Consider the following 22962-nt stretch of genomic DNA (forward strand, 5'->3'; position numbering starts at 1 on the left):
TTCTCTATGTATTAATGCATTTATTCCTCTAAGCCAGCCTTGTGAGATGGATTCTATTATTATCCCCATTTTGCAGATGAGGAAATGCAGGCAACAGAAGTTAGATAATTGGCCCAAGTTATATATCCATCTTAAGTGTCTGAAGCAGGATTCAAATCAGGTAGCCTGGCTCCAAAGCTTGTCCAAAAGATATCTCCAGCTATAACATCACAAGACCAACATTATTTATACACACATGCAAAAGTTTGGATTTTCTTTGTTTGAGATGAATCAGAGGGATAGAAGAGGAAACTGAAGGGATATGGGCATACCTTTGAGCACCTTCTCTTCATTATTCCATAAGAATTGAATTCAGAAGCCAACTCTAATGAGGCTACATTTATGTCAAAAATATTTTCTAACATTGGAAAATATATAGGTTCTGTTATTTATTACTATTCAAATTATTTTAATAACTTAGGTTTTAAGATGTATTCACTATTGTATTCACTGCTGCAATAGCACCTTAAAGTGGTAAGTTACAGTTTTTTTTGTTGTCAGTTTCCAGAAAGATAGCTGATAAAATAGGCCTGTCCTTATCTCAGGGGAGTGCTCCACAGACAAGAAGTGACTGGAAGGTCCTACTTCTGGGTGGCCTAAGCAATCCAGAGTGGTGTTAACAAAATGATAGCAGCTTCTCTAATAAAACAAAGATAATCGTTGTTCCTGGATCATTAGATGTATTTTTAAACACAAGGAGAATATCTTGAAGCTCATCCTTAGAATTTAGGCAACTGATTAGTTTTACTAAGGCATTTGCTTCTGGGGTATCTTTCCAGCTTAACGCTACTTGAGAGAGTTTCCAAAAGCAAAGTTTCTATTGCTCTCTGCATGCTTTTCCCCCCTTTCTCCTTAGGATCCCCAGTGATATTTGGCAACATTATAGACACAGCTGCAATTCTGTTAATTTTCAGTGATGTCTAATGCTCTGATTAGAATCTGTGGCCCTTGTTACACAAGCTGAAAATGATAGTTCAACTCAAGAGTTAAGCAGCTCACTGAGAAGAAGAAAACTTGCTGGACATGCGAAAATATAGGTGTTCTCTCTCTTGTATGTGTTCTCATACCTTAGGCATTTCTATTCTTTTAATCACTCAAATTTTCACCCAATTCCCTGTATCTCCACTTTAAAAAATGGAAATCAATCACTATTCTCCTTTTCTTGACAATTATGGAAAGTCTTTCATTGCAGGGTGGCCTCAATGTGTGTATGCATGCTTTTCCTCCAAACCACTGGAAGACTATCTAAGCTTCTCCTTTTTGTCTCAGATAGACTGATGCCAGCAAGCTGCTCTGAACTTTAAAAGGAGATTGAGCCGAAACCGGTTTGGCTCAGTGGATAGAGCGTCGGCCTGCGGACTGAAAGGTCCCAGGTTCGATTCCGGTCAAGGGCATGTACCTGGGTTGCGGGCATATCCCCAGTGGGAGATGTGCAGGAGGCAGCTGATCGATGTTTCTCTCTCATCGATGTTTCTAACTCTCTATCTCTCTCCCTTCCTCTCTGTAAAAAATCAATAAAATATATTTTAAAAAAAAGAGAGATTGAAAACAAAGTATACATCATTAAAGAAGGAGAATCTACTGCTTCCTTATCCCTCTGGATCCTAGGCTATTCCAAATGTCAGGACACATCAGAAATGTAAAGTTCAGGGATGATGTATTAGTTCCGATTCTGTACTTAGGAAAACTGGCAGCCCCGAGGTTGGGAGAGCTACACACAATCTGCTTTGGCAGAAATTGTTTTTCTCTCTCTCTTTCTCTCCACTTGGGAGAAGGGGAAGTTGGGACAACTATGGGAATTTGGCTTTCTCCCTTGCTATAGAGGAAAAGAGAAGTAAATAACCAATGATGACTAGCTTTGGCTTTGAATGTCCAGCAATTATTAAATGCACTCAGGCTTTCAGTAAATTAAAAGAGTTGATGACCCACAGGGCTATGCAAACCATTTATGGTGCTGAAATACTTGAGACTGAAGCTTGATTTTTGTTCTAAGGTTTATGCCTTGTGATTGAGAGCACGTGTAAGAATAGATACAGGATTTGGAACTTGTTCTTACTGGAGATTGTTTCTGACTTACGGAAATGCTAGTCCTTATAAAAACACTGATTAAATATTACACTCAATAAGGAGCGAGATAAACAGATTCTTCTCTGAAGATAGCAGGCAGAACTTAGCCTATGGAAACTCTTGTCTGCCCCTGGTGTTTTCTAGCACCATCTTTCCCTGGGCTCAGAAATTCCCCAGCCCAAGCAGCCCATGAGCTGATTAAGCATAGTGTGTCCCCAAAAGACCCAGTAGAAATGCAAGTGATGCTATCATTAGGAGGTTTCAGAGAAACTTCATTTAGTGAGCTATCTTGACCTGAAAATGGTTCTCTTTTGTTTTTCATCTGATGGTTTACACCTGCTTACCTAGAGCAAAACAGGAACTCCTGAGTGAAACTATTACCCCCTATATAACACAAAATAGTAGATTTTTCAACATGTATGCCTGAAGACTTAGAGCAAGTAATTGGCACCAGTTATTTCTTTGCTTGATCTCCACCATTTGGTTCATTGATTGTCTTTATTTACTTTCTTCCGATGAAAATGAGGAGCCTATACATTGGAATCCTATAAAGTCTAAGTAACTTATTTTCAGCAAGTTGGGATTGGCTGGTAAGAGAGGACAGAGGCTGCTAGCCACTTCTCTCTGCAGTGGAGCTGGACCTGACTCTCCCAGAACCTTGGGTGGGCCCCTCCTATATGTAAGGTGAGAGTTCTAGTTTGATTTTTCAGAACCCTTTGGGTATATTTCCCCAAGATCCTGGGGATAGGTGGGAAAATTTTTCTAAGGACCCAGGAGCACTATGATGATTTTGGAACAAGAACCAGGGACACATCTTCCATAGCCCATGCTGACATCGAACCAGCCAGCTTTGTAGGACAACAGAGAGTACGAGCAGGACCTGAGCAACTTGTTACTTCAACTGTGGAGTTTGTAGATCTTCTCCCTCAGGCTCTGCCTTAACTTGATTCAGTATCCACATTCCAGTCTCTGTGGGGATCTCAGGTGGGATCCTTGAAAGAGAGAACTTCGGAGGTGACAGCCAGGGCAGATGTTCACATTTAGGCCATTCAGCAAGCAACACTCTATAGAAGCTGGGGAAATACCTCAGTGTGAGTCCACTACCCCAGCCAGTACTTCTCAACTTTACTGTGTATACAGATACCCAGGGATCTGTTAAAATGCAGATTATGATTCAGTAGGTCTGGGGTGGGGCCAGAGATCTTGCATCTCTAACAAGTTTTCAGATGATGTCAAACTTGCTGGCCTATGGACCACACTTTCATTAAATAGCAAGGCACTATGCTGCTATATGCTATAAGTGTGTCTTCATAATAATTATTATAATTATAGTAATAATAAACTTTTATAGGACATTTAACATGCACTACTTGAATTTCACTACAGACTTACCTCATTTCAGCCTGTAACAATCATAGCAGTGGATACAATGATCCCCCATTTACCCATGAAGAAACTGAGGCACAGAAATGTTAAGTGACCTAACCAAGGTATGAATATTTTATGCAGATTCCATGCAGAAATTGTTTTTTATCTTGACAAAATTATTGGAGCAGTCTCTGTTGTTCCTTTCTAAACTCCAAGGACCTGTTCAGTATCTCGATCCGGACCACTACGTAAGAGTTATGTCTGGCCAAATAACATCAGAACTTTCCCACGTGGAATCAGTTTAGTAACTGTACTTTAGAATTCTCAGAATCTAAATAAGTCAAGCTCAACAATATATTGGAAAATCCACATGCTAAACTAACAAGCTCACTTCTCTGAATATTCTACTCTGTTGCACCTAAGTATTATTCTTTCTTTTTCAACCAGAATACTCTCTCTCATCATAAATTAAATACGCAATGGTTTGTTTTCAATAGTTGGTCTAAGTCCAGCCTATTTTATCTCATCAGCACCTTACAAATGTTACAGTGAGCAAAGGACTAGAAAATACTCATGAAGTGTTCCTTCTATGTCATAAGTTGCATGAGGTAGCAGTTCAAGCTGGTTAGGACCTAACTCAATTTAATGAATTCTTCCCACTCTTAAAACTGCCACAAATGCCTCGTGGAGAAAACTCCACATGTAACTCTCACTTACTTGATTCTCTCAGCTGGATGAGTACTTTTATACAGTCGCCATCTACTGCTGGTTTGGGTTTCTTTATTATTAAGGGTATCTATTATTTATTCTTTTTAAAAGTTTTATTGTTAGGATAAATTGTTGAAGAACTCTTGAGTTAGAATACAAATTAGCAGTACATATTTTACATGACAATAATATAGTAACTTTTAGGGATATAGTTTTTTTTTATGGTTCCATATGATTCAAGTGAGTTGTATATTTTTCTCTTCTAATAATCAGTGGCTAACAGCAGCTGATTGTACCTAGGAAAGAAACTGCTATACTCTTTTCCAAAATGGGTATACCATTTTATATTCTCATAGCAATGCATGATAACCTAAATTCTCCACATCCTTATCTGTATTTGGTGTTATCACCTTTAAACATTTTTAGCCATTCTGATAAGTGTTTTGATTTACATTTGTAGATACCATTTGCAATTCTCTAATGGCTAAGATTTTGAATATCTTTTCATGCATTATTTTATTTATATAGACAAATTCCTAAAAATGCCCCTTTGTAAGTAATTTAAATCATGGCCAGTGCCTTTCAAGTTCACAATTATTTTTCATTGTCTTCAAGAAATGTTATTAGAGATGATCAATGAATTCTGACTGTTACATTATTGGTAAAATAGCCTTTGAGCTGCTTGCCAATATCTGTGTATAACAGCATGTAACTATGGGAAATTCTAAGTTCCAAACAACCATCTTGCAAATAAATACTTGGGAAGGAAAATCCAAATTTTATTTATTTATTTATTTGTTTATTTATTTATTTATTTACTATCCTCTAATCATTCCTCAAAAAATTTCAAGCAGTTTAATTGTTCATGTTAGGATTGTTTATACAATATGGATTTTTTGCTCAGTTCTAAGGAGTTGTATTTACCTATTCATTCATTCAGTGAGTATATAGTAACTACCATCTAATGTGCTGAGCTCAATGCTAGAACTCAGAGATAAAAAGCCAAGTAAGATAAACAGAATTTTTGCCCTCAGAGTTTACAGTCAGCAAAGGTTTTAAATAGACAAAGGTAATCATTTCATATTATGTTCCTTAAACAGTATTTGCCTTCTCAGTTTCAAGTTTAATTGTAGGCTATTATTTATGTTAAGTTTGTGACTAGTTGAAAAATCACATTGAGTTCTCATAGATTTCATGACACTTTTCCAGTTTCCTTTCTTCCTCTTCCCTTTTGCAGACGACCATGCAGATTCTCCCTTCCCTCCCCTTTTGGCCAGCTACCAGAGCGCAATAAACAAGAGAGGGCTCTTTCCCTGACCCCTGCAAAGCTCATCACATAAGACTTTATCAAAGACTAGACCTCCAAAAACTTTTGAAATTAACGGAAATTACTCCTGAAATATAAAAGTTTTAAAAATAGAAATAGCCAGTTTGTTTTATAAATTGAGCCAGTGGTAAAAGCACTTTTCATCATAACAAACATTTTTTCTGTATTGTACAATGTGAAGCAAGCTATAGAATAGATTTAGTTTTCTTTTGTTCTATTTAGTAGACTTTTCTTGTATATGTGTTCATATTATACTATGCATATTTTTTTAAGGTGCTGGAGAGGTAAAACCAGTCACACACTAGCCCTTTCCTCCAAGAGCTCACCCTCTTGTGGGAAACAGAAATGAAGACAGAGAATTTGAGTAAAATATCCTGAGTGTTTCTGAGTTGTCATGGGGACAAAAAAAAAGAAGAAAATAACTATGTAGCTGCTGACAGAGTGAGAGATTGGCAAGAAGGCACTTCCATTATGTCAATTTGTAAGCTATAAATATTTATATTATGGGTCAAACTTAAAGTATAGTTACTTTTCTAATGTTCCCTTTCACAGGTACTTCTGATGTTTTTGGTTGTATTTTATGTGTTTTGTTTTATTTTGTTTTGTGGTTGTTTTTTAGTAAGTTCCCTTTGGTTTACCTCTTTCTTGAATTCCATATTCTACTCTTATTTACTAAGTTATTTTCTAAAATTGTACATATCAGTTATTATACCTCATAAGAGACATTTAAGACATACATTTACATCCAGGCATTCCGCACTATCTCAAACTTTTATCATTAAACTCATTTAGCCACTTTAAATACGATGGCAGTGTGATTTTGTTTTGTTTTATCATTCCTTGGTGTGGACCTTGTCAAAAGTCTTGTGAAAGTCTAAATAAATTTGGTACACTGACTTCTCTAGTCCAAATGCATACTTACCCCCTCAAAGAACCTTGGTTGGTTGGAAAATATTAGCAAGGCTTATATTTCACTGAATAGTATATTCTGTGACTGGCCTGTCTCCTTTCTATTCTTAGATTGGAAGAAAAAAGAGTCCCAAGGTTTTTCTTGGTTTATTTGTATCTTTCTTAATGGTGCATTATTTTAATGAAATAAAATCAAAAGCATAAGTATTTTTAACATCTCAATTTCTTACAGGGAAGCATGTAATAGAATTTTGATAATGATCTCAAGTTACTAGCTTCCTTCCAAAATGTGTTAATCCAACTATACAAAAATGCCAAATCTCAGCGCACAATTAAGCACATGTGTGCAGACTTTTGCATTTGCAAATCCACCTGCAGATTATCTAAAGGCATGCTTAGGTATTTAATTTAAAATAATATTAAACTCCAACTTTTAATCCAAAATCACAAGCATGGGTAAGTCATTTGAGCTATATAATTTTAAATTTTAAAATAAAATTAATTCAGAAATGAAGTTATTTTATCATCCACATGTCAATGACAGCTCTTTTTTCATATACAATTAACTAAGAACTACATGCATAAAGAGATTCCCTTTTTATTTTTTAAAAAATCACATTTTGTTTATGAGTGATTATTTTTGTTGTAAATTTTTAATGCTGCATTTTTATTATAGTAGTAAAAGGGCATGCTTTGGTGGTTGTTGTTTTCTTTAGCTATGTGTTTATTATTACTCGCGAAGAGTTTTATGTCTGCCCATTGGCTGTGTTCTGCCTTCTGAACATAAGTAAATTTATGAAAATATTACATGTTCAATCCCTTTTGTATTTCCTTTAATGAAACATTCTTTTCTATCTCTTTTCTTCAGTGTTTATCAGATGTCATATCCCATTATGTAAAATAGAGAAATATTTGGCTTATTTTCATAGAATTGTTTGACACTTAAAGGATTAAAGAAAATTTGATTTATGATCTGTAACATGAACCCAAAGAACAGAAATGAACAATAATCTGAGATCTAAATTCAACTACTGATATAAGAATTTCCTTTGGTGATTTGAAACTTCTCTTCATCTAAAACTATTCTTATTTGTGTGATTTACAGATTATGATATTAGTATTTAAAAGGTAAATAATATGTGATCTTTTTGGACAAATATGTTTCAAATGCCTATTATGTCCCATTTTCATAGTGTTTTAATTATTGGCTTCATGGTTTGCTTATGACAAAGAGTAGTATTTCCAACATAAAGAACGTAATAGATTTCCAAAGATTTTAAAATTCATTTTTTAAAGAAAAAAAAACAGATGGATGAAATACATTGAACATTTTCTTTAAAATAAATATAGAAATGTCTCATGCCAATAAAAACCACATTCAATAAATAAAAATTAATTACCTGTTCTGTGTCTAGCACTGTGAAATACAGACAAACATGGATCTGTCCCTTGAAGCCTTACAGACTAGCTGGAGGTAAAGTAAAGAGAATCATTAAAAGATTGTAAGGAGATATTTAGCCTTAATTAACTTATTTTCATTCAAACACACAATAGAGAAAAAGCAGCTATTGGAAGGTACAAGTGTTCTTATAACTTACAATGCTAGGATATAGTGGTGATTATGTTTGTAAAAGCCATTTTTTATTTCTTTTTATCTTTTATTCATATAAAGCTCTTGCTTGTATTTATTTTTTTCAGGCATTTTTTTCTTTCTAGAAGATTTCTTTTCTCATTGTCTAAATCTCCATATTCAGACTTCTGATAACCCTGCCTCACAGTAACTTTTTTCTTTGCACGTAAAATCAACAAAACATCAAAACTATAAAATCTTCTTTGAAATAAAATATTCTTTGAGCCACTAATACCATTTCTAGACTATAGAATCCCCACACATACATTGTTTAGTACAAATGAGCACAGCACACTTTCTTATAATTATGTCCTGCTGTTTAAACAATAATAACTTATAAAGCATGTAAAAATGTTTGACTAGATGAAACAGTACAAAATCTATAACATTAATATCATAGTTCCTTTCACTGTGGCCCTTCATTTCAATACTTAAAGATTCCCTTCAGTCTTCTCAATGAACCACAATCATTTCTGGTGCATATGCAGAATATAGCAAACTTTCCTGAATTAATAAAATTAAGGCTGTCAGATTTAGGCCAGTAGGGTATTAAATTCAAACTAGACCAAATACTGGCTGAACATAGTTGCAGCTTGTATAGATCAGATTTGGAATAAATTCAGTTTGTGATGTAATGTAAATTGTCAAAGTGATACTGCTTCAAATTTCATGTGGTTTATTTTAAAAGTGATATGTATCATACAGAAAAATAAAGTTTAACTTAATGTGAAAATAACTACTTAGCAGAACAATAGAATGAGAGTGTAAGTTGAGAGAGCATTCATTAACAACTGGCATATGGTTCTGCATAATAATCCAGACTCTATTGTTTCCATTTGGATGGAACAGAAAAAAAAGAGAAGGCTCAGTAAAATACTACCTTTGCCTTTCTTTAATGTGAGAATTAAAGGACTTTTTTTTAAATTTTAGGAATAGGCACATTTTACTCTTTTAAGTAAGTTTAAAATTTCCATTGCATTTTTTTTTAATGGGAAAAGAAACACCTTGACATATTGCCACAATAGTGAATGTGTCAAAATAAGCTCACTTAACATTGTTAAAATATATATGCCTTTTTGTGACAAATTCAATATTGGAGTGTGAAACATCAAATCCAGGCCATAGCCACCATTTCAGTGAATTAAGATTCTTGTCAAAGTACTCTTTTGTAAAACCAGAAAACAAAATTCCAGGTGTTATATAGGATTAATTTAATATAAACATTATAAAGGGACAACTGAATGTGTAACAAATTTTTGGTCCTAAACCTTTAAAGTAAAAAATATAGAGAAAATACAGACTTAAATTCAACACAAATAACTACTTTTCTTATTGCATCAGAAAGCTAACTATTCACATTTTTACCCGTTTTAACACACAATTTCCAAGTAAATTTATTTTCATAATTCCCTAACATTTCTTTAAGCATGATTATCAGACAATAAAATCACTAATTTTGAGGCCTAATTAAAATAATAATGTTTATGTGGTCAAATCTATTCCACTCTTTCAAATTACCATACTATTAGTTCATTCATTCATTTAACAAATAATTTCGGCATGCCTATTAACTTCTGGGGACAGTGGTTCTCAAATAGGCATTTTGATTATCCACATAGAGTTTGCAGAATAATGGGAAAAATAAAGATTTCACAATTAAATACAAATGAAGGTAAAAATTGGATGTGCAAGAACAACATCAAAATGCTTAAATATATTCTCTTATTGAATTCTCATAATACCCATGAGGTCATTACTACATTTAGCTCCATCTTACTCATAAAAATCTGAGACACAAAGAAGTGAAGTAATAGCCCAAGGTCATATAGTCTAAAAGTGGCAGAGCTGGGATTTGAACCCATGCACTCTGGCTGCAGGGCTTGTTTTCTTTACTACTACTATAAAGCATACACTTTCAAATATAACATTGTACATTGTGATGAATGCTATAAAGAAAAATACCATCGATAAAGAATTTGTACTCAGCCAGACTCAGCTTGAGACAGTCAAGGGATGCCTCTCAGGAGCATTGATTTTGAAGCTGAGGTTGGAAGGACAACTGAGGGTAGGAAAAGACAGTGAGGGGGAGGTATGGGTAGTGTTTCAACAGAATAAATAACATATCCCAAGGTCCTGGTATTAAAAAAAAATACAGGTTACTTGCTTGAGTTTTTCACCCCAATCTTTGTTCTACAAGAGCCAAGGTGTATTTTTATATTTTACATTTCATTCAAAAATGTGAATTCAATTTTTTTAAACCGAGAGGAAAAAAGCTAAAAAATATATAAAAAGAACAGCCCCCAAATGCTTAAAAACACATTAGGTTGCAAAATTGCTTTGCAAGGTACTACAATTTCTAATACATGAAAAACTAGTGGCAAAAAAGGTCATTTTCAAATGCATTTCCACCAAAAAGTCACCTTGCACTAAATATTATCTCACCGAATTGTACGTTTTCAATTCCATCTTGGCAGTTGGGTAAAGCGGTCAGGCAGAGGGATCGTGCAGGTAAAAGATAAAGGGGTAAAACAGCATGGCTTGTTCTCAGAACTACAAAGAACTTGCAAAGATTTGGCTGAGATGTTATGGTGAGGTGTGGGGAGGAGAAACTCTCAAGAAAAAAGATAAGGTTGGACAGGGAAGTAGGAACCAGATTGCAGAAGAAATTATAAGTCATACTAATAGTTTTATCCTTTTGGTAATGGAAAACTATCAAAAAGTCTCAAGTAGAAATTTGCACTTTAGGAAGATCTCGTAAGAGAACTAGAAGCTGAGAGAGACATGAAAACCAAAAAAAAATAAAACCAGACTGTCCAATATGCTAGCATTTAAAATTCTCTGCGAAGCCCTGGCCAGTGTGGCTCAGTTGGTTAAGTGTTGTCCCATGCACCGAAAAGTCACTGGTTTGATTCCTAGCCAGAGCACGTGCCCAGGTTGCTGGTTTTGATCCCTAGAAGGCGTACATATGGGAGGCAACTGATCAATGTTTCTCTCTTGCTCTCTCCTTTTCTCTCTCTCTAAAATCAATAAAAACATAGTATTTAAAATAAGATTTTCTATTAACTGATAAAACAGTAAATTCATAATGTTACTAATGGCAAAATGAAGTATTAGGAGAGGAAAATAAATCAAGTGATTGTAGGCTTAATATCAAGTATATTTTATTTATTGTAATTTTTTTGCAAGGTAATCAACATAGACCCTTTATGGTGACATCAAAGAACTTGATGAGCTAATATATATAAAAGCACTCAGCACATGCCTGAAATATAATAGATGCTCAATAAATGTTAAATCATTTCATTTGATAAAGTTCCATTACCAATCATCTCCCAAACTGTAGTATTATTTACACATTCTGTTTGGAGACACCCATCATTACAAGATGTCAAGCAATAAGTTCAAGGGTAAAACATTTTACTTTTAATTTGTAATTTGAAATTTACAAGTATTCATGGCACTGCTTATGTGTTTAGTGATAGTGAGGCAAGAGTCACCATTTAAAGCCATCTCTTAACCACATGATTAAGTTCAAGTCAAGAGAATGTGAGAGAAAGTGATGTGTGCAATTTCTAGGCTATGTCCTTAAATGGGAGAGGTATGACCTTTCTCCTGCTTTCTCCATTCAGCCTCCTGGAATGCAGATGTAATTGATGGGGCTCCATCTTGGACCATGCAGATGAGGGCAACAGCATCTATGCTATGGACTATAGAGCAATAAGACAGCAGGAGCCTGGATCCAGTTCTGGATATGAGCAGCCACACTAGTACACCACTACTTATCTTCATACTATTAGGTAAGAGAAACATAAGCTTCTATTTTGCATAAGACGTTGTTATTTGGGGTCCCTGTGACATGCCACTGAATGCAAATGCTTATTAACTCTGATGGAACCCATGTCGGCAGTGTTCTTGTGGACTAGATCATTCTCTTTCCAATCTCAATCTTTCCTTCCTCCTAATAAGATGGAAATCAGGGAGTAGTTGTTGCAAATCAGTAGTTGTTGCAAAACTGTTATAAATTAGTTTATATCTTTAACTGGCCAAGATGACTGTTGGAAGTAATTCTAAGTGCATTGAAACATTTATCTTCAAAAATTATAATGTAATTTTAGCCAAATGGCTTTTTTTCTTCTCAGTGTGACAAAAGCAAAATATACATCTCATCTGATTCTTTTTATTTTGAAAAGAATGAGATCAAAAGATATATGTACATCTGGATGCTTTTCTTTATTTTAAAATATATTTTTATTGATTTCAGAAGAAGCGAGAGAGAGAGGTGGGGGGGGGGGTCTTCAGATGGAAGGGTCCTGGATTCAATTCTGGTCAAGGGCATGTGCCTCAGTTGCAGGCTCCTCCCCGGCCCCGATCCTGATTGGGGTACATGTATAAGGCAACCATTCAATGTGTTTCTCTCATATCAGTATATCTCTCTGTCTTTCTCTCTTCTACTCTCTTTAAAAATCAATGGGAAAATATCCTCAGGTGAGGATTAATAAAAAGAAGGGAGGGAGGGAGGGAGGGAGGGAGGGAGGGAGGGAGGGAGGGAGGGAGGATAGATAGATCAATGATGAGAGAGATTCACTGATTGGCTGCCTCCTGCATTCCCCCTACTGGGGGTCAAGCCCGCAACTCCGGTATGTGCCCTGACCAGGAATTGAACCGTGACCTCCTGGTTCATAGGTCCATGCTCAACCACTGAGCCATGCCAGCCGGGCTCATTCTTTCTTTATTTCACTCTTTCTTTCTTATTTTAAGTTTATATATGACTCATGACTGTGTGAACTAAGTTGGCTAATGTCAGAACAAATTTTAAGGCAGGAAAAAAGTGTTAAACAAGACAGTTTGCAAATGCCTAGGGGTTAGAATTCACATCTAATGTCCCAGATCATGTAGGGTTGTCTTTATATATTCTGTGAATTCTACTCTAGCTTCTGTTCTAGGCCTTATATATATTAAACATTTTAGTAGAAACAAAACTAAATTGCTTGTGGACATTTTTCAACATTTTGCCTGTCATTTGGAAGGACCTGAATTTTTTTTTTTAAATATATTTTATTGATTTTTTACAGAGCGGAAGGGAGAGAGATAGAGAGCTAGAAACATCGATGAGAGAGAAACATCGATCAGCTGCCTTCTGCACATCTCCTACTGGGGATGTGCCCGCAACCAAGGTACATGCCCTTGACCGGAATCGAACCTGGGACCTTTCAGTCCGCAGGCCGACGCTCTATCCACTGAGCCAAACCGGTTTCGGCGAAGGACCTGAATTTTTAAAAATTTAATAAAATAACTCTTAATCATGTCTCTTTATTATGATACTAGAGCAGTGATGGCGAACCTTTTGAGCTCGGTGTGTCAGCATTTTGAAAAACCCTAACTTAACTCTGGAGCCTTGTCACATATAGAAATTTTTTGATATTTGCAACCATAGTAAAACAAAGATTTATATTTTTGATATTTAATTTACATATTTAAATGCCATTTAACAAAGAAAAATCAACCAAAAAAATGAGTTCGCATGTCACCTCTGACACGTGTGTCATAGGTTCGACATCACTGTACTAGATGCTCAGTGCATGAAATTTGTGCATGGGTAGGGTCCCTAGGCATGGCCAACGATCAGGGCCAATCAGGGCCTTCTGGATGCCAGCCAGAGCTTTCCTTCTCCAGCTGCTGCTGCTGGCCTGGACCTTCCTTTGTTCCACGCCACCCCCTGGTGGTCAGTGCATGTCATAGCGAGCGATCGAACTCCCAGTCTCCCAGTCAAACTCCTGAGGGGACACTTTGCATATTAGCCTTTTATATATATACACTAGAGCAGCCTATGCTCTGCAACTTATAAGCTCTGTGTCTTTAAGTAATTCCCTTAACCCAGCCGTGGGCAAACTACGGCCCGTGGGCCAGATCCGGCCCGTTTGAAATGAATAAAACTAAAAAAAAAAAAAAAAGACCGTACCCTTTTATGTAATGATGTTTACTTTGAATTTATATTAGTTCACACAAACACTCCATCCATGCTTTTGTTCCGGCCCTCCAGTCCAGTTTAACAACCCATTGTGGCCCTCGAGTCAAAAAGTTTGCCCACCCCTGCCTTAACCTCTCTTAGCCTTGGTTTTTCCACCTATAAAGTGGGGACAGTGATTGTCCTTGACTCAGGATTGTGACATTGATAAAGCACTTAGCAGAATTCCTGGCACATTATAGGAGCTCAATAAATATCAGCTGTTATTCAAATTATTATTATGACTGTTATTTGCCATAGACACAGTTTCTGTGCTCTAAAAATTGACCTTCCTTTAGGATGATGATATTCTTTGACTGATAGCAGTATACCATCTGCTCTAATTATTTATTACAAATGAATTTATGCTGCACAATCTATATTTTGTAAAGTGGCTAAACAGAGTTGATAATGAGCTTATAGCCATAAACTAAAATGAACTAATGGTGCAAAGTACACTGCTTAATCAGCTCTTTAATTTTAGCTATTTGAAATTCACACCAAATTCATGTGGGGCTTTTATATTAATAAAATATAATTACTACTTTATTAACTTTGCATGATTCTAAAGGACCATGCAGGGAATATGTTAATTCCTTCTGGGTTTTTCACAATAAAGATATGGTAAAAAGAAAAAAAAGAAAAAAAAAAAATATATATATATATATATATGTACTAGAGGCCCGGTGCACAAAAATTTGTGCACTTGGGGGGGGAGGGGGGTTCCCTCAGCCCTGCCTGTGCCCTCTCGCAGTCTGGGACCCCTCGGGAGATAACGACCTGCTGGCTTAGGCCTGCTCCCAGGTGGCAGAGGGCAGGCCCAATCCCTAGGTGCAGCCCCTGGTCGTGCTCAGAGCAGGGCTGATTGGGGAGTTGGGGCGCCACCCCCTGTCATGCACAGAGCAGGGCGGATTGGAAGGTTGCGATGCCACCCTCAGTCACGCTCAGGGTTGGGCCCATTGGGGGGTTGGGGCACCGCCCCCTGTCACACTCAAGGCAGGGTCTATGGGGAGGTTGCGGCGCCACCCCCTGTCACGCACAGAGCAGGGCCGATCAGGGGGTTGAGGCGCTGCCCCCATCACTCACAGAGCAGGGCCCATCAGGCGGATTGGGGCGCCGCACCCTGTCACACACAGAGCAGGGCCCATGGGGGAGTTGGGGCGCCGGACCCTGTCACACACAGAGCCGCAGGGCGATCAGAGGGTTGGGGAGCTCCCCCCTATCAGGCACAGAGCAGGGCTGATCAGGGGGTTGGGGCACCTTCCCCTGTCACGAACAGAGCAGGGCGGATAGGGAGGTTGTGGCCCCGCCCCCTGTCACACACAGAGCCCCAGGGCGATCAGGGGGTTTGGGCGCTGCCCCCTGTCACACTGATCCCGGTGCTGGGAGGCCTCGCGGCTCCGCTGATCCCGGTGCTGGGAGGCATCTTACCCTTTTACTATATAGGATAGAGGCCTGGTGCACGGGTGGGGGCCGGCTGGATTGCCCTGAAGGGTGTCCTGGATCAGGGTGGGGGTCCCCACTGGGGTGCCTGGCCAGCCTGGATGAGGGGATGATGGCTGTTTGCAGCTGGTCACACACTCTTCAGGATGGGGGTCCCCACTGGGGTGCCTGGCCAGCCTGGATGAGGGCATGATGGCTGTTTGAAGCTGGTCACACCCCTTCAGGGTGGGAGTCCCCACTGGGGTGCCTGGCCAGTCTGGGTGAGGGGTTGAGGGCCGTTTTCAGGCTGGCAGGTGACTGAAGCTCCCAACCTCTCCTTTTTTTCTTTTTTCTTTTTATTCTGGGATTTATTTACCTTCTATGGCTGTCACTGGAACTGAGAGCTGGCTTTAGCTCTGAGGCTTGGCTCCAGCTCTGAGACCTCGGCTGCTGAAAAGCAGGTATCTGGTTTGTTTGGCTTCTGTAATTGAAACACTGTTGCAACTCCAGCTTGGCCAGCTGGCTGAAAGCATGGGGTTTGTTTAGCTTCTATAATTGCAACATTGTTTCTTAGACTGCAAGCTCAGAGCCCAGCAGCAGCAGGCAGGGAACCTTGGCTTCCTCCTTCACTAGAGCAAGCAAGCCTCCTGTTCGCTTCAGCTGCTTGGCTGCCGGCCGCCATCTTGGTTGGCAGTTAATTTGCATATCACCCTGTTTAGCCAATGGGAAGCATTCGGGGGTATGGTCAATTTACATCTTTCTCTTTTATTAGATAGGACACACACACACACACACACACACACACACACACTAGTATGCCATGTAGTGAAATAAAAGTTTCTAGTAAATACTATGACTTGGGAGGAGAAACAAGAATAATTACCTTTTTATCACTAACAATTATGAGCCCAAAATAAAATTAAGAAATTACATAATGGTAAAATTTACTGGAACTGCACTTTTTAAAGGCATGTGCCAAATAAAAGTGAGAAGATGCTGTAAGGCAGAAATACACATTTGTGAAACAGACTTTGTCAAGCAACACATTTAATAATTGTGCACTCTTCTCTGGGGTCAAAGAAGATCTCAAATGTTATTCAAGGGTTAGAAATTGTTTTCAACTAGATGATAATTCTCTCTTCACTTTCATTTTGAGCCTATAAAAATGTATACTATATAGTATTTACTCTGAATATTATCCATATCCATTCAACACTTTCCAATTCCCCAATCCTTATATGCTTCCCATGCCCTCTAAGGCAAACCAAGAAAAGACTAAATGTTCTTAATTGGGGGAAAAAAAAAAAACAAAAAACAAAAAACACCAAAAAACTTAATATTATGTTCTCATTGCTTCTTTTAAAGTACTGAGCTATAGCCATTTTGCTTTATTTCTTTTCAAGTCGTTTGTATTTGAGTGGCTAACACATGACACTTACAACATAAAAGGACTTAAGATACCAGGTTTGAATAATCCTTAGGTGGCTCTATGCAAAGCAGATGTTCTATTATGCTTTCCAGATGCTAGCTGTAAACATAATCAATTAAAGACAGGGCTTACATATCACTTTAGAACATTTCAGTACATAGTTAAACTATGTTAGAGAAAAGAGAAAATGAGTGAAAGCCAGGACTACTTAACTGCAAAGAGAATTGCCAAGAAAGATTAAGTTCACATATGTTATGCCAACAATGGGCAGAACTAAAAAGCAATTGTAACCAAACTTAGAAATGCTTGTTTGGCACATTGTGACAACACTAAGATTAACTAAATACTAACTTTGTTCACAGCTTTGCTCTCTGCATGCTCTTGGTGAGGTTTTAACAGTTATTAGTTATTCCAGAAATCTTCAGGCAACCTAAAATACCACTCTACACTTTAGGAATACAGTAATCTGATAAAATTCAGATTGAGTAGTCTTTATCCAATTTTCTAGAGAAGACAAGTTTTACATTTTAAACAATACTCATTTTTTTCCTATAGTCACTTTACTCTTTCAATATATTGCCTTTCAGCCTAACAGTCTCTTTTATTGAGTGCCGCCTTGTCTTTTGTGTACTCTACAAATTATATCTCATATTTAGTTCAATTCAATGAGCTTTGAGTCCCCATTATGTTCAAAGGCCTGTAATGGGAGAGACAGAGATAAACCACCAAGGTTCTCTGCTCAGAGGTAGTCTTCTTTCAGATACAAGTGCAATTGTCTCTATTTGTAGATAACATAATTTTATAAGTAGAAAATCCTAAAAATTTAACAAAACACTATTATTAGATCTAAAATGTGAATTCAGCAATGTTGTGGGAATCAAAATTAACATAAAAAAATCAGCAGCATTTCTGCACACTAACAACAAATTTTCTGAGGGAGAAATAAAGAAACTGATCCCATTTACAAAAACAACAAAATACTTAGGAATAAATGTAAGAAAGTGAAAGATCTCTATTCTAAAAACTACAAGACATTAAAGAAATTGAATAAGGCACTACTAATGAAAAAGTATCATGTTTTCATGGATTGAAAGAATTAATATTGTTAAAATCTCAATAGTACCATCTTTAGATTCAATGCACTTCCTATCAAGATACCAATATTTTACAGAAGTATGAGAAACACTTCTAAAACTTATATGAAACCACAAATACCCTAACTAGCCAAAGAAATTCTGAGAAAGAACAAAGCAGAATGTATCACACGTCCTGATTTCAAGCTATACTGTAAAGCTGTAGTCATCAAAATAGTATGGTACTGCTATAAAAACAAACAAACAAAAAAACAGACATATAGATCATTGGAACAGAATCAAGAGCCCAGAAATAAACCCAAGTACATATGATTAACTAATATTTTTGACAAGAGAGCCAAGAATACCCAATGGAGAAAGAACAATTTCTTCAATAAATGGTGCTGGGATAATTATATATTCATATGTAAAAGAATCAAACTGAACCTATATCATACACCACTCAAAAAATTAACTTGAAATGGATTAAAGACTTAAATGTAACACCCAAAATTATGAAACTCCTAGAAGAAAACATAGTAATAAAACTCCTTGACATGGGTCTTGGTAATTAATTTTTGGATATAACACCTAAAGCACAAACAAAGTAAAAAGAGAACTTAAGAAATGGTAAAAATATATCCAAAATATATGAAGAACTTGATAGCAAAAACAACAAATAACCCAATTTAAAAGTGGGTAAAAGAGCTGAATAGACATTTATCCAGAGAAGATATAGAAAAAGCCAGCAGATACATGAAAAAAAATGCTCAACATTACTAGTCATTAGGCAAATGAAATTAAAACCACAATGAGCCCTGGCCGGGTGCCTCATTGGAGCATCATCCTATACAAAACAAAAAGTTACCAGCTGATTCCTGGTCAAAGCACATATTAGGTTGTGGGTTCCATCTCCAGTCAGGGCTCAAAGCAGAGGCAACCTATCAATGTTTCTCTCTTACATCAATGTTTTTTCTATTTCCCACTCCCTTTCTCACTCTGTAAAGATAAAAAAACCATATCCTCGAGTGAGGATTAAAAAATAAAGCACAATAAGATGTCACCTAACACCTGTTAAAATGGCCATCATCAAAAAGACAACAGATAACAAATGCGAAGTGGATGTGGCGAAATGCTTGTGCGTTGCTGGTGGGATTGTAAATTGGTGCAACCACTCCAGAAAACAGTGTAAAAACAGAAGTACCATATCATCCAGCAATTCTACTTCTGGGAGTATATCCAAAGGAAATAAAAACACTAACTGAAAAGAATATCTGCAGCCCCATGTTCATAGCAGCATCATTTATGACAGCTAATACATGAAAACAACGTTAGTGTCCATCGATGCGTGAATGGATAAAGAAGTGGTGCTATGTGCACACATGAAATATCACTCGGCCATAAAAAGATGAGGAAATCCTACCATTTTCAACAACATGGATGGACCTTGAAAACATTATATACTAAGTGAAATAAATCAGACAGAGAAAGAAAATTCTGTATGATCCCACAACAATAAGAAAAGAAGTGGCCCATGCTTGGAGCAGGTAAGCTAATGCTCAAAGACCTGGCTCCCTGAAGGCTTTTAGGGAATGGGTTATGGGAGTGGTTTATATAGGAGGAAAAATCATTAATCATGGTGACTGTGGAATTAGGACCATGGCCAGGGCCGTGGTTTCTACTAATTAGTCAGTGCTAGGGTAGGGAGTCATTAGTCATTGCACCTGGTCCTAATGTCAACCATGGCATAACTTCATCTGGTTTCACAGCTTTTCTGGGCCTGGAGCAGAAACACAACTGAGGCCTAGATGTTATCTCTAGTTTGACCAAAACTCTATCTCTGGGCTCAACAGAACTGAGATTTTCTTCCTAAGATTATTTGATACTGATCGGAGCCTCATTGTCCTGAGGGCTTAATGGTTAAAGGAGTGGTCCTGCAAGAGAGGAGGAGGCAGGTGAGTCAGGTGCTGGATGAGGCCAATTTGAATCAAAAAGAAAGGAGAAAAGGTCATATCAAATAAATGAAGTTTCCAAAAGGTTACATAAGTATTAGGGGTATAATGTACAACATGATGAGTATAGCTAACACTGGAATATGATATTGACTCTAATCACAAGGAGAACTTTTTTTCCCTTTTGTCTTTCTTTTCATTGGATCAATAAGAGAAGATGGATGCTGGTGGAACCTATTGTGGTAATCGTTGCCATAATATATGTAAATCAAGCCATCATGCTGTATACCTTAAACTTATACAATGAGGTATGTCAATCATCTCTCAATAAACCTGGATAAAAGCTACAATGAATACAAAGACCCAGTTCCTATAAACTCTTAAGTTAACATTAAATTGACGTGACACATGATGCTGAATATTTTACTGAATATTAAATTCTATTCTGCAACATAAATTAATGTGTGTTTGCTACAATGAGTTCTTATGAATTTAACCTCACTGTAGACTGAAGCATGTTATATCGTTATTACAGTTCTCTTTTTCAAACTCCAGTTAAAACTTCGCAAAATAAACAAACAACAACAAAAGACCCCAATTTATTTCAATCAGGATTCTCTACTACGATATAACTGACATAATTGCAGCAAGATCAAAAGTTTACAAGTGTCCAGAGTGTCTTTTAGGATCATCACAAACAACCCTGAGGGCTGGTTTAGTCCCATTTTAAGCCAAATCCTTTCAGCTAACCCATTAGTACTTCCACTAACAGCCTTTCTCTCTTCATTTGTTTATTTTACTTGTTTATTGTCTTTCTCTCTCCCCTTCTCCTAAAAGGTAAACTCTAAGGTGGCCCTATCTCTAGTGCCTACATAATACCAGACACTGAGAAGAGCAATAGTCAATATTGCTGACTTAATTAACGAAAATTATAGTACTAACACCAGCAGTACCATCTACGTACATGAAGACACTAAAATAAGAATGATTTCTTGTTCATAGTATTATTTGTCCCTTCTCAATACTGTTTCCACGAACTGTACAAATTTTGCAGATATTTGGCACCACTTCATAACAGCTGTGTTATGAGTAATAAGAAAACATACATATATATAAAGCACTTTGAATTTCTGCCGTAAAGTATTATATGTAAATAAAAGGACCTGTATGATTGGCAAAATGTGCACTTTGTATTCATTCATTTATAAATCAAATTGGGTCTCCACAGGGTAATACACACTCTCATGCAAATTATCATTATTAATCCTCATTACATCCTGAGGTGGACAGTATGCCTCTAGGTTTGCAGATTAGGAACAATGCTCATATTAAGTAGCTAGAATCTGAACCGACTCTAATCCAGTATTTCATCCTAATCTTTTCGTGTTCTTTACTTTTCCATGTTAGCAGACACATCCATGCTGTGTTATTTTTCCCATCTGCACAGGGAACGTGACTTGGCAATGGGACAGGCTCATTCATATAAAGATTTACTCACTGGAGGCAGCTAAGGGATTGTTAAGCACTCAGGCTCTGGATATAGACTGTTCACAAATAGCTTTGTCATTCACAGGCAGAGTGACCTTGGGCTTAATGTCTCCATGCCTCAGTTTCCTCACCTGTCAAACAAGGATAATTAACAATAAATGTTTAACCATTGTCAATAACAGAGTAGACCATTGTGGTTACTAACAATGAATGATGCATTTTCTCCATTTTTTATTTCCTGCAAAAAGCTTTTGATCCATGACTTGGAAGAGGGTTCCAGGGTGGTTAAAAGGCTGTCTAGTGGATGTAGAGAGAGCCTCTGGCTGAAGCCCTGATACCAGGGGGATTCAGAGGGTCCCCTCAGCAGGCCAGGGACTCTGGAGGCTCCCAGTCTTCTTTGAGAGTGAGCCTTTTGAACAGATCCTCTCCCAGCACTGCCTGATGGCACACCCGCCTGCCTTTAGTCAGGTGGTTGCCCATCTGCTTGTGGCGGGGGGCGGGGGGTTGGGGGGAGGCGTTCACAGCTCTCATCCAGCTAGTGGCTCTCCAGGAAGGCACAGAGACAGAGGTCTGTGTGAGCAGAACCCAGAGCATGCAGATCCGAAAGGGCCTGGTTCAGGTTCTTCTCCAGGACCACTGTGGCTTCTGCTGCGTGCAGGGCTTTACTCCACTCACATTGGGGCCACTTGTGCACCTCCCGGAAGAGGCAGCTGCCGCACTGGTTTACAGAATCAAGAGACGCTAGGCGGGTGCCCTTGTACTTCTCCTTGCCAACTCAGAGAATAAATGGGCCACATCCTCCAGAGTCACCTGGTTGCTGTGGAAATAGAAACTCAGAGAAAGGCAGGTGTAAGAGGCCCACAGATGGGCGGCGGCCTGCACCTGGTAGAATACTGATGAATCCAGGAGCTCATGGTTGGTCAGCTTAAAGAGCTAAGCTCAAAATACAGTATATTTTGAGGCAGGAGATAGCAAAGATGATTCCAGAGGTTGCAACAGGGAAGGAATGGGAGAGGTGTGGGAAGAAGAGACGTCCCAGTCTGTGCCCTCCAATCACTGTTGAAGCAAGAGACAGACCCTGGCGACCACCTGGTGGTGCTTACATTTCTTTAGCAGGTTTTAAAACATATCACCAAAACTTCCGTCCAAGTGAGATATCAGTTTTTTGTGTTTTTGAGTGAAGTTTTCCCCCCAGTTTTTCCTTTCAGTGTATCAGGGAAATTAATCTCCCTACCCAGGAGCAGTGGCTTAGATGTCAAGCAAACACTCAACAAAATCATCTGGAGGGCTTGCTAAAACACAGATTGCTGGGTTCCCTGCACAGCATTATTGATTTGCATTTCTGACAAGTGTCAGGTGAGGCTGATGGTGCTGATTTTTGGGGTGGAGTGGAGAGACCACACTTTGAGAACCACTGGCAGGAAAGTAGTCAATAGCATCACACTGGTGATTGCTTATCCTGGTCATATTATATTCTGTTCTCCCATGAGTGGCGGGAACAAGGTTGGCACACATGCCAATAAGTTGTTTGCTGGATTGAATTAAA

This window comes from Myotis myotis, unplaced genomic scaffold (genome assembly GCF_014108235.1).
Source record: "Myotis myotis isolate mMyoMyo1 unplaced genomic scaffold, mMyoMyo1.p scaffold_m19_p_16, whole genome shotgun sequence".
NCBI classification, from domain to species: domain Eukaryota; kingdom Metazoa; phylum Chordata; class Mammalia; order Chiroptera; family Vespertilionidae; genus Myotis; species Myotis myotis.